This window comes from Bombus vancouverensis, unplaced genomic scaffold, assembly GCF_051014615.1.
Source record: "Bombus vancouverensis nearcticus unplaced genomic scaffold, iyBomVanc1_principal scaffold0026, whole genome shotgun sequence".
Lineage (NCBI taxonomy): Eukaryota > Metazoa > Arthropoda > Insecta > Hymenoptera > Apidae > Bombus > Bombus vancouverensis.
The window spans coordinates 503,579-516,262 of NW_027468917.1; the positions used below are offsets into that span (position 1 = coordinate 503,579).

A 12,684-nucleotide genomic window follows, 5' to 3' on the forward strand; every position below is an offset into this window, starting at 1 on the left:
AACCCTATCCCCACTGCCTCTCCGACATATATATATGTATATTCACACGAACAATACTATTGTCACTTTAAACAATATTAATAAATAAATGTTCTAATTGCGGTAGAATAAGGAAAAACGTGCGACAGACGGAAAATTACTTCGATATCAAACAAAACTAAAGACCCGCCACTATAACTTTACTAATGATATTTATGAGCAGCCATGTTAGATTTACACGTGCGCATCGGAACAGTTACACGCGTTATGGCGACAGGAATCTTAGGGATTAATGGAAAACAGGCGCGAGAAACAAATCATGAAAACACATTGTTAACATTTTTCTTTAATAGATTCTATGAGCAACTACACTGTCAAATACAAATGAATATATATATATATATATTTAAAATATATATATATATTTAAAAAAAGGGGGGAAATATAAAATTAAATATACATATATTTAACAAACATAAAATAGATATCACATTTAAAAAATATATAAATATATATATATATGTAATATCGTGATGTAATATGCTTACAAAGAGTGGACAATAGAGATGTTAATCAGACAGAAAAAGACGATTGTTGATTAACCTGAACTACTCATACCAAACGTACAGAAAACAGCGCAATCCACACTCTCTCTCGGCAACGCCACTCGCAAACTCCGTCTCCGCTCGACTCGCACTCGGCTCCTCGACTCGCACTCTGTTTCTCGACTAACACTCAGTTGTCCTTTTCCTAGGCCCACAGCACACGTATTCCGCAGACGCTCGTAGCCAGGGTTACGTAGGTCTTTTCCACGAAACTATGCACTTGAAAAGACCGATGACACATTGATGGGCCCGACGGCGCCTCGGCTCTCGCGACACTGTTCATAGTTCGCCCGATATTTCCCAGGCCTTTCGTCCACGATACTATATATATATATATCGCGACACTGTTCATAGTTCGCCCGATATTTCCCAGGCCTTTCGTCCACGATACTATATATATATATATATATATATATATATATATATATATATATATATATATATATAATATATATATATTTAAATAAATAAATATAATATATATATATTTAATATATATATATTAAAATATATATATATATATATTTTATGTATGATATATATATATATATATATCATACATAAAAACAAAAGACATTTAAAAGAAAAAAATAATAATAATAAGGAACCTCTGATGGAAATGCCTCCGCAAACATTGTCCGAACGTCGATCACCGAAGCCTAGGGAAACAACAAAAAAGGAAAAAACATTAAAATCGCAAAAACAACCATAATATGCGAATATCCAAACTTACGAAAAATAACTCGAAGAAGGAGGTCCTTGTTGTGGGAGAGCAGCGGAATTGCGCGTGTTGCCCGAGCAAACATCGAGATGTTTGATGCTGCAGCCGCCAGCCCTTGCACGCGCCGAAGAGACACGGGTAATTCCCACGGTACAAAACATAGAAGTTTCTCGCGGAAAAGACTAGACCAGCATGGAATGCTTCAAGCCTCCTAGACGCTAGCTCAGCAGAAGCACAGGACTGATAGGAACTAAGTCGAAGTATGGAACTCGCATTCTCTCACGTACGATTTCAAGAAATCCAAACTGCAACATCCCGATTCCCACGGAAGCGTACCCCCAGTGGACCACCACCCCGTGGGGGATGGCATTATAAATAAGCGTAGCAACATAGAGCAGAGCTCATTATAATTTACGTACCATATTGTGCTCATTATTATATTTTGTGTTCATTGTTATTACGGATCATTCGTATTACGCTCATTATACTTTGCGCATTAGTCTTTGTGATCATTCTTATTACGATTATTCTTTGTACTCATTACCATCGTGCTTTTTATTACGTTCGTTCAGAAATTTCGTATAGCATTTACTGTATTAATCAGATTAGTAAATTGTAAGGCGGGTATCTAGATAAAATAAATAAAGTAAAAATTGGAAATTAACTATATTCGAGTTCAAGTAATAAACCCAGAAGTAAAAACACCGACGATCACCGGAGCAGGCGAAGTAATGGCACCCGACAGCACTTTTTCCTCAAGGTAAGAAAATTAATTTTGAAAATTCCTTCTCTGATAATTTCGTTTCCCTCGAGAATCGAATTAGAACTTCCTATCATCGATCTCGTTTTATTTCCGTGAACGGTTTTGAAGAAAGAATCATTGCTTAAACTTTACACAAGTCCCGCACAGAGAGGATCGTTAGAATCATCTTCGATTATTAAATTCAAAAGGCGAGAAAATCGTGGCAATAGAATCCATCGTAGCAAATGAATTGAGTTTCGGTTCTAACGACGAACCACTACAGCGAAATTAAAGGAGAAGAAGAAGTCAAACGTAAAAATAAATTTATATAAAACAACGAAAGATCTCACATTACTATCCAATCCAGCAACGCTAAAATATATATATCCAGCTAATAAAATATATATATAATAACCTAAGCAATTCTACATTCAAATAAAAATCCGTTCAACGAGGACAGATATTTATTGTACCCAGCTTTAATCCTCTCCCGTGCCAGTATCCCTGCACATAGCAGGTTAGCCGAAAAGTGGAATTCGTTTGCCAGTTGTATTAAACGTCAGTTAACGCTACCCATTAAACGCAAAAAAAAAATTTAACAATAAAAAGAAAATTTCTGAAATAGTCCTTAGACTATTTCTGGTGGCAGCAACTAACGTATTAATCAGAAATCTAAATCAATATTTCATACACAATAATATCATTTCAATATTTCTCTTCCGATTAAATTCAAACTCAAACAAAAAAAAAATTTCAGTAAAATTTAAATTTAGAATTTGATCGATTTAAACAAACAAATACGTAACAGATTAAATTTTTGGTGGCAGCGGTGGGATCCGCTTCACGGAGGATTAAAGTTGGTTTAAACGGTTCGATACGCTCCACAGAGGACTAAAGTTGTCACGCTTGTCGATAAAATTTATACCTAAGAAATAATGTCGACTAAATTAGAATCGTTGGACAAAGACATGATCTTGAAGTTATCGGAAAAACTTAAAGCATGGGATGCGAATTTTCGCGACATGAGTACAAAAATGAATAAATTACAAGACGATGTGCGTTCACTGAAAATAAAGAAGGAAATCAAGACACCCGTATCATCGCCGATAATTTCCCAAGCGACAATACCGATAGAAGTTAATCCCCAACCAATTAAGTTAAAAGATGCAATAGAGACAGTACCAGTGTTCGACGGACATCGACCCTCGGTATTTCGATTTTTAAGAGCATGCGAGCGCGCACGAAACATGGTTCCTAGGCATCAAGAATCTCAGTTAGTAAAATTATTAACGAATAAGCTTCGCGGACACGCGTTTCTCGCCGTAGAAGACACAGAAGTAATAAGTTTAAACGATTTCGGGAATAAATTAAAAGATATGTTCGGTCCGGGAAAAACGGTTAACGAATATAAAGGGGAATTAGCTACAATGTTTCAACGACCGGGAGAAGATATTTTGGACTACATAAATCGCGTCAGAGATCTCAGATTGGCAATAATGAACGGGGAAAGGTACGAGTACGGCACCGTATTTCAAGATAGGATAGATCGAGACACGAGGGAAGCTTTCGTTAAGGGGCTCCCAAACGAGGTGTATTTACGAGTAAAGATAGCAGGATACCAATCCTTGGACGATGCGTACCGCCAAGCCGTGAAAGCAACACGAGAACTAAAACAAGCAAACAATAGAATTCGATACCAACATCCGACACTTTCCAATAATTATAACCGAAACAACGCTCATCCACCATGCAATAATATCTACATCGGAAACAACCGCCAGGACTGAAGATTTGTATCGCCGTCGCGGAAACATCTAAACAACCCGGGAATAGAAGAAGATGTCAGGAAAGAAGCAAGAGCAATAACCTGGGAAGAAAGATGCATAAATAAATACCTCGATAGAGATATAAATCAAAAGAGAGATGCTGACCATTTCAACTAATCAACTTTTCAATGCAAACACCATTCCGTTGCTGTGATAAGGAATAATGTCACGTTAAACAATGAAGCAGAAACTAGGAAATTGAACGACGAGACGATAGGCAACGCTTATCCACTGCCTAATATCACGGAGATATTGGACCCGCTGGGAAGTGCGAAGTGCCTCTCCACGTTCGACTTGGCAAAGATACAAAAGCAAGACTCCACAAATTTCGTGAATATTTCAACCATAATAGAAAAAGAGATAGCGAGTGTATCTTACTCAAAAACTTCTATAAAACCATCAGAAGGTAACTTTATCGAACTCAAAGCCAAATCATTAAATTGCAAGGAAGATCACACTATAGAGAATAAAAATATAGCTATCCTTAAATCCAAAACAGAATCTATAAGCGAAAAGGTTTGCAATAAAAATTCAAAGAATAATTCTAAATCTACCGAAAATATTCCTAAACCTTCCATACAAATAAATAATAATTTAATTATAATAAGCACTTCCAGTGAAGCTATTCATCCTGAAAAGGTAGAGAAAAATCAAGGTGTTGTGAATAAAGTAAATAAAGAAGAAAAAAGGGTAACTAAGGAAAAGGATTCTAAACATTTTCAAGCTGAAGAAACGCAAGTTCAACAAGCTCAAAGACATCAAAAGGGAGAACATAGGGAATCACCAGTTGAAGATATATATAAAAACTTGAATAAATACGCTAGCCATTGGATTATAATTGGATTAAAAATACTTTATTGGTTACTACATCTAATATTTGACGTAGGTAACATAGTAGGTAGTGCCGATCTTATGATTCCCCCAGGAAAATATAGATGGTATCACACTATACCATATACAAAATATTTTTGGGTTAACATGGCTGCGGTACTTTCAAAAATTTGTATTTTGAATGCTATTGGCAAGCAATTGGATAATTGGATCGGTGTCAGTAAACTTGCGTCTTGGCGTAAAATAAAAACTAAAATGAAGAAAGGGAAGAAAATAGTAATTGGATACATGGAAGTCATGAAGCCAATATTACAAAGTTTAGTAGCTTGCAAGGGAAACGAATATATAAACCCAAACGATTCCCCAAATACTCCAACTGCACGAATAGTCTCCCCAGATTTAAAAACTAAAACATATTTACTTTTAGACTCCGGATCAGAAATCAATATCATCAAGAAACCTGCCTTACCCGATTCAGCAACCATCAACGAGCAAGAATCAATTGAATTTCGAGGAATTTCGGCAAAGAATCTGGTCACCCTAGGGCAGACAATAATACAGGTTGCGGGCCATTCAGTTACTTTTCATGTACTTGATGAATCATTGCTGATCGATCAAAACGGAATCTTAGGATCCGAATTTTTGCAGGATGCAAAGCTCGTCTGCATTACGAGCAAAAACATATTAAATGGGGAAGTATTTACATCCCGTTCGATACAATAATTGTGCTGAAACGAAGTTCGGTACCACGTACAATAAATATTGCAAATCCGGAGGCAAACGAGGGATTTATTCCCAAAATTGAACAGATTAAGGGAGTCTATTTCGGAAACGCGGTTGTGAGAAACCATAAGAGACGGGGTTATCTAAAAGTAATTAATACCACATTGAGGGATTACGAATTTACCATACCTACAATGGTAATTAAAGAATTTATAATTCCCACTTCGCTCTCTCATACTACGTGCAACAATATTTCAGTATCTAAAGAAACAAGGTTCGACAAAATAATGGAATTGTTGCGACTGGAACATTTAAACATAGAAGAAAGAAGAAACGTTGAAGCACTAATACAGAAAAATCAAGACAGATTTCATCTTCCAGGCGAGACGCTGGAGGGAACAGATATATTGAAAAACGCACCAACACGTTCCAACGATTGATGAATTCGATATTATCAGGATTACAAGGAATATCAATCACACCGACCATTATAGTAAAGCAACTACCAACAGTCACTACATCCGCTCCGAACGAGCTCAGGGATGCGATCAGTCAAATTTCCTTCGGAAATTTGAACCCCGAGAGGGGGGGTGTCACGTCCCGCGCTACGCACGTGCCGTACCGAAAAACGGAAAAACGCAATATACAAATAACGCGAGCGACGATTCGAATATCCAAAACGAACACACGATACAACGAAAATGGAAATTGTTTAAATAAAAGTTTAATTAAATGTAGTCATATATAGAGAATTAGTATACGAGGGCAAATAAGAGATAATAAAGTTAAAATAGGTACTCTAACGAAATAGTAAATATAAAGAGTACAACATAACCTATAATTTCATAATTCGACTAAGGATAAACTATGAAGAACCAATTAACCAAAAGTGACTCGCAAATTAATTAATAAATCACGACATAATACTATATTCAATCAGGATAACCTACAATTCGACAATTTAATCAAATCTCGTAATAACTTTATGAATAATTCAAAGGAAAGGAAAAAGGAATGGAACGATAGGAATACACACCTTTATAACAAACAGGAAATATCAAGCAATTTAATATACAGCAAATATGGACATACAAAACCACAATAAACAAAATATATCTTATATACAACTAGATATAAAATATATAAAACACCTAGGCATATTAACACACTTCAATAAACCAGGCACTATTGTCAGAATCTACACACGAAACGTCAAGATTAAAGTAAAAGGGATTCAACGAACAATACACTCGAACAAGTTAAAACTAACACAATCGAAACAGACCACAAGAACGATTTCAAGAGACAACGGAGTGCGGTAGTATATGGAACAACACTGCTTGTCGAATACTGCAGATAGTGGTAACCTAAAGGGAAAAAGGAAAATTACTATGCGTGCTCTATTACTTAAATATAAAATGTGTAATTCAATAAAATAATTACAAAACAGTGGAAGTGGAAAATACCTCGTGAACAATTACTCATCGTAGAAGGAAGTGTATGTGCGAAGACAGGTTATGTGTCCATATCCGTAGAACATAATCTACGACAGCCAGCTGAAACAAATGTAGGAATTAACTTTAATTGTTCCGATACAAAACATAATACTACTAAATGTTTATAACAATATTGTGCCTGAAGCAAAGGAAGTGTGACACTGCTTATCGAATCATGCAGATAGTACAAACCTAAAAGGAAAAAGAAAATTATTATGTGCGTTCTAACCATTAATTATAAAATGTGTCATTCAATAAAATAATTACGAAACAGTGGAAGTGGAAAGTACCTCGTGAACAATTACTCATCGTAGAAGGAAGTGTATATGCGAAGTCAGGTTATGTGTCCATATCCATAGAACACAAGGTATGACAGCCAACTGAAACAAATGGAAGAATTAACTTCAATTGTTTCAATACAAAACATAATATTACTAAATGTTTATAACAATATTGTGCCTAACTCAAAGGAAGTGTGACAGTGCTTATCGAATCATGCAGATAGTAGAAACGTAAAAGAAAAAGGAATATTATTATGTTCTAACCATCATTTAAATACACAATATGTTAATTCAATAAAATAATTAAAAGCAGTGAAAGTTAAAAGTACCTAGTGCACAATTAATCATAGTAGAAGAAAACGTACATGCAGGAATTTCGCAGAAACAAACTGTTGACCCACTCCGTAGAACATAGTATACGACTGTCAGCAGAAACGAATAAATAAACTAACTTCAATTGCCTTAATATATATGGAAGAAAATAATACTATTAAAAATTTACAATTATATTTCAATTAAACTAAACGAAGCACAACAATCAATAATTGATGCTCGACAACAAACTTACAGTTCGCTAATGGAAAATAAAACCGAAAAAATCAAGAAAGTTAATGACATTATAACGAAATAACTCAGCGTTGACACAGCGGTCTTTAATAAGAAGAAATAAAATCAGTTAATAAGTGCAGGAAGAGTTAAGAAATAACTAAGATAGGTTAGGTGAGTGACAACGATAATTTACTACTCACATCGAAGAAGTTTATACAAGGGTCAACGCAGTGATGAGAAACCAGCTACCAAATTGGAGTAAATGTGTACGAAGAATCGCAGTCGATACTACTGGAATGACCAAGAAGACGTGAGAAAATTGGAAAGTTAAAAATTAGTGACATTATAACAAACGATTCAACACCGACGGAATGGTCTTAGCAAACAAGAAAAGGTATCTTACAAGTTAACGAGGTTTGTATGCAACCAATCATCCTTAAAGGAAATGTGCATGCAGGAACTCCACGAGAATTGGCTACGGATCCAACTTTGCAAAACATAATATACGACGGTATGAAGATATCGAAGGTAATAAATACCGAGGTAACCAATCATAACCTAAAAAGGGGAAGAATGTTGTAAACCATCTTGGAATAGAAATTGATAATAATAAGAAGCTCGTTACTCACATCGGAAGATATACATTAAAGCCAACGCAGTTACAAGAGGCCTACTGCCAATCTTAAGTGAATACTTATGGAATACTGAACCAGATACTACCGAAACAGTCAAGGCAGCAACAAGAAACTGGAAAACCAAGGAAATATTCCGACATTATAACAAAACAATTCGATGTTAGCGAAGTGGTCTTAGCGACCAAGATAGTGGACGGACTATTTTACTATATAGATATTTACAAAATATAGTGTTTTATATATATGTCGGAGATAAGAGGACACCGGTGCCTTCCCTCTGAAACCTCGGGAAAATCCATAAAAACATTGTAATTAAAATCTACAGTTGTAATTAAACGATTTGCCGTCATTCTACCCAATTGTATTTGTTTGAGACTTGTGACAATGAACTTGGGCTCAAGGCGACAATTAGTCGCCGAACGTAGCCGCGGTTAACGGGACGAACTCTCCATCTAACAAAGGCATTGAGTAACCCTATAGCTCTCCTTAAAAGAAAGATTTGTAGCGACACGTGACAGTAAACATTGCAACGGTTTCTGTCCCGTAGCTCGCCACAGGCAGATCCTATTCTCCGGGCAGGATGTTTACCAGATGCCGACGCGTCTCCGCAGTACGTGATCGGCTAGCCCGAGGACCGTTATAAACACTAATATCTAGTTACCTAAAATCCTTCAACAGATACACAGTCTTTGTCCCAGTTACAAGAAGACAGGAGAGACCTATTTTTCAACGAGCGGCGTCTCCCACTAGCAACCTTCCCGCAAGGGCGGCTAGCATCCTTTTCTAACTACCGATATGGAGATTGACCAATTAGCAGCAACGTCAATTTCCCTTACTTTCCGAACGTAGGATATCCCCGACGAATCCGATGACCTCGTGTCCTTAGACACACCCCGTCATGGTTTTCCTCTGAGGTATCACCGGGACGGAAAGTCATTCTCTCTTGCGGTCTCATCGACAAAAAGATTAACGCCTTACGGTCAGCGAATATTAACACAGAATCCGACTTAGATTTTTGCGAGTGCGTACGACTACCGTCCCGTTGTCCGCGGATTCGTTGTTGAACCTAGGATCATTGTCATTAGTTTCTCGAGTATCTAATTACCACGGTTACTTGTCCGGTTCTATGGTAATCGTACTTGCACTAGCCAATGCTCTATTGCATAACGACGACGTGTAATCCAAACGAAGATTCGCTTCACGCCCCTAACCCTAATTCTAATGTAAACCCGACATATATATATATATATACTTACAATTCTAGGATAAATAAAAGTAGTCTTGATAAGTGTTAGACATGTAACGAAGAACCAGAAGATACCAAACGCGCACCATGTAACCGTTCCAAGTAAAGGACTCGGCGATGAAGGATTAGAATTGTAGAACCTATAAACAATAAAGATTTTAACTAGCAATGTATAAGATTAGCTCCTCTATTCTGTGTAAAGGCTGCAAATTACACGCACAAGGTAACGACAACCGCATAACAAAGAAACAGAAAATAGCCAATAATATAGGAATAGGTTATGAATTAATCAAAACTGATTAACTGAGTATCAACGACAACCGCGATTAAGATAAAAAATTATTATATTGTACTTAGTTAATATAGCATAATTATATTAATTCTGGCGTGGAGAAATAAGGTTATGTTACGTAATAGAACTGGTAATAACAAACTATGCACATATTACTATCAAATTAATTAAGCGAACACTCTATAAAAATAAACCACTTGTAACACAACAATAAAACAGTGCTATTGATAAATTATAAAATTTAACAATAACACAATCCACATGTTATTATATTAAAATAACACACTATGCACATATTAGTATTAAATTAATTAAGCGAACACTCTATAAAAATAAAAAAATTAACAATAACACAATCCACATGTTATTATATTAAAATAACACATAGTATATATACACATTATAATGATTACACAAACAATACTATTGTCATTTAAAAATTCTAACTGCGCTAAAATAGAGGAAAATAAGCGACGGACGAATAATTATTTCAATATTAAACAAATTAAGGACGCGTCACTACACTTTTACTAGAGACATTCACTAGCGGCCATCTTGGATTGTTACGATAGCTCTTACACGTGCGCATCGGAATACATGTAATAATTACACACATTAAATAAATGCAAAATAATATTATTCCCACTGCAATTGTACGTCAACTATTAAAATAAAGTCACAAATAATTAACGGATAAATAATAGATTTCACATTAATAAAATGTTACTATATACTAGGAACATTCACAGGCGGCCATTTTGTATAATCAACACGTTCATATAGTAATCTTTATGCGTTACAAAATAAATCATATTTTCAGCGAAGGAATAAATATTTAATAAATGATTATAAAATGAAAGATCGTAACGAAGAAAGAATAAATAATGATCAATACAACGTAACGCAAGAATACTGGAAATTGATAGAAACCAGCCGTAAGAAACAAACCATGAAAAAATATATTAAGCTTACTATTATAAAAAAAAAATGATATTTTAACGCATAAGAAGACTCGGCAAATACTAAGTAGCCACGCGCCTTGAACGATTCACTGGCATCAGCAAGGAAGTTACCAGATACATCGCAGATGTAACTTCAGCAAGGACAAGTTGGCACGCGCCTGCCACGTTCCACTGGCATCAGTAAGGAAGTTCTGGGAAACATCGCAGACGCAACATTAGCAAAATACGAGCTACTACGATACCTACATTTTATCACGCACCTTGCATGTCCCTAATACCCAACGAAATACGAGAAATTAAGAAGACGAAACTTCAGTAGCATCTACGTGTCTCAAGAATATGAGAAATTAGGAATAGCGTAAATAAGATAATCAAGAAGACGAAACTTCAGCACAATCCGCGAAAGTAGACAGTTAGAAAATTCCTAATTTGTCACGTAGCAATGCTGTGATTCCCATAGAGATGATCCATCACGTGACAATTAGGATATTATAAATAAGCGGGAATAACATAGAGTAGAAGAGTCCTTATTTAAAATTCAGACCATTCACATCGTCACTCTGTCCGTCGAAATCGAATATTAAAAAGGGTTTCAAAAAATCTTCATTCGAATTAAGCATTCGTATTGTCACTTCATCTGCGGAATCAAAGTTAATTGTCAAAATTCGACACATCACCAAGCCATACATACCGCCGATCGACTTTACATCTAATCAAGGTAGGAAATTTGAAATTGTATATCCTCTTCTCTTTTAACTTGCAGTCGAACAAAGTTGTCTCTGAACAAAGGCACCCGTCGGCAGCTATAGTTGACAGATAAAACTATCAAGCACACAATTTGCGTAGATTTCATCCGAACGTCTTGAATTCACGATATAAAATTGAAATAAACGTTCTTGGCCAAGATTTAATAAATTGTCTGTAATAAAACAACTTTATAAAATTTCGATCTATTTCGTTTACAATTGTTCGCTGTATCAACCAATGATTACGGTGTTTTCAACGCAGAGAACATCTATGGTTTTTCGTTTTCCTCTTCCCATCGTTAGCAGATTGCTCATCCTTGGGCGAGGCCTACGAAGCCACACTGATTGTCCACAGTGAACCTAGTTGCCAATTAAAATAATCATTTCTCGCTTACGACTGCACTAGTTGCCAAGAATGACATATATTTTCTAAATTGTTAAATCTAACTGATTATTCGCTGTGTTAAACCTGTGTTACGGTGTTCTCAATTATCGAAAACACTTATCGATTTTCACATTCCTCCTCCCATTGCCGTTGGCAAATATTGCCCGTCTTTGGGCAAGGCTTGCGAAATCGCACAAGTCGCTCACAGAGAGTGATATTCATTTCACCTTGATCATATCGGATGACAAAAACAAGAAAGAATCGAGAAGATAAAAGTCACCTTAGCAAGAAGCGAGCCGAACGTTGGTACAAACGATTAATTGCTGCAGAAGTTACAAGGGAAGAAAAGAGGCGCAGAGAAGAGTTAGACTTAAATCACGAAGATTCTGTACCGAGTTTTTCGCCCTCGAGTTCACTTATTTCCGAACATTGCGAGACGCATTCCTTCTAATCTCGATCGCCATCGCCTACATCATACGATAGCGTTTGTCATAAACCGTATTATATTAATCGCCCGAACGAGTAAAAATTAGCTTTCGCCATTAATCCTATCGACACAAATAAATCTTACCCTACTAAACATTTGTAAAACTTATCCGATTAGAAGTTCGAGTATTTACTATATCTACATATATATATGTCGGGTTTACATTAGAATTGTAATA

The 12,684-nt window shown here is 35.9% G+C and overlaps 1 long non-coding RNA gene across 7 annotated transcripts; it reads right to left on the reverse strand.

Moving 5' to 3' along the window:
* Positions 1-6,477: 6,477 nt before the first annotated feature.
* LOC117165541 (uncharacterized) lies at positions 6,478-10,470 on the reverse strand. 7 transcript variants are annotated; one of them, XR_013060899.1, is made up of 6 exons: positions 8,383-8,475; positions 8,157-8,311; positions 7,954-8,044; positions 7,214-7,303; positions 6,894-6,983; positions 6,478-6,794 (listed from the first exon to the last, which is right to left on the reverse strand). It is a non-coding gene; the product is annotated as an uncharacterized LOC117165541 (long non-coding RNA). The 7 variants fall into 7 exon arrangements; XR_013060898.1 differs by having other exon boundaries at positions 8,157-8,397; XR_013060902.1 differs by lacking the exons at positions 7,954-8,044; positions 8,157-8,311; positions 8,383-8,475 and adding an exon at positions 10,452-10,470.
* Positions 10,471-12,684: the final 2,214 nt, after the last annotated feature.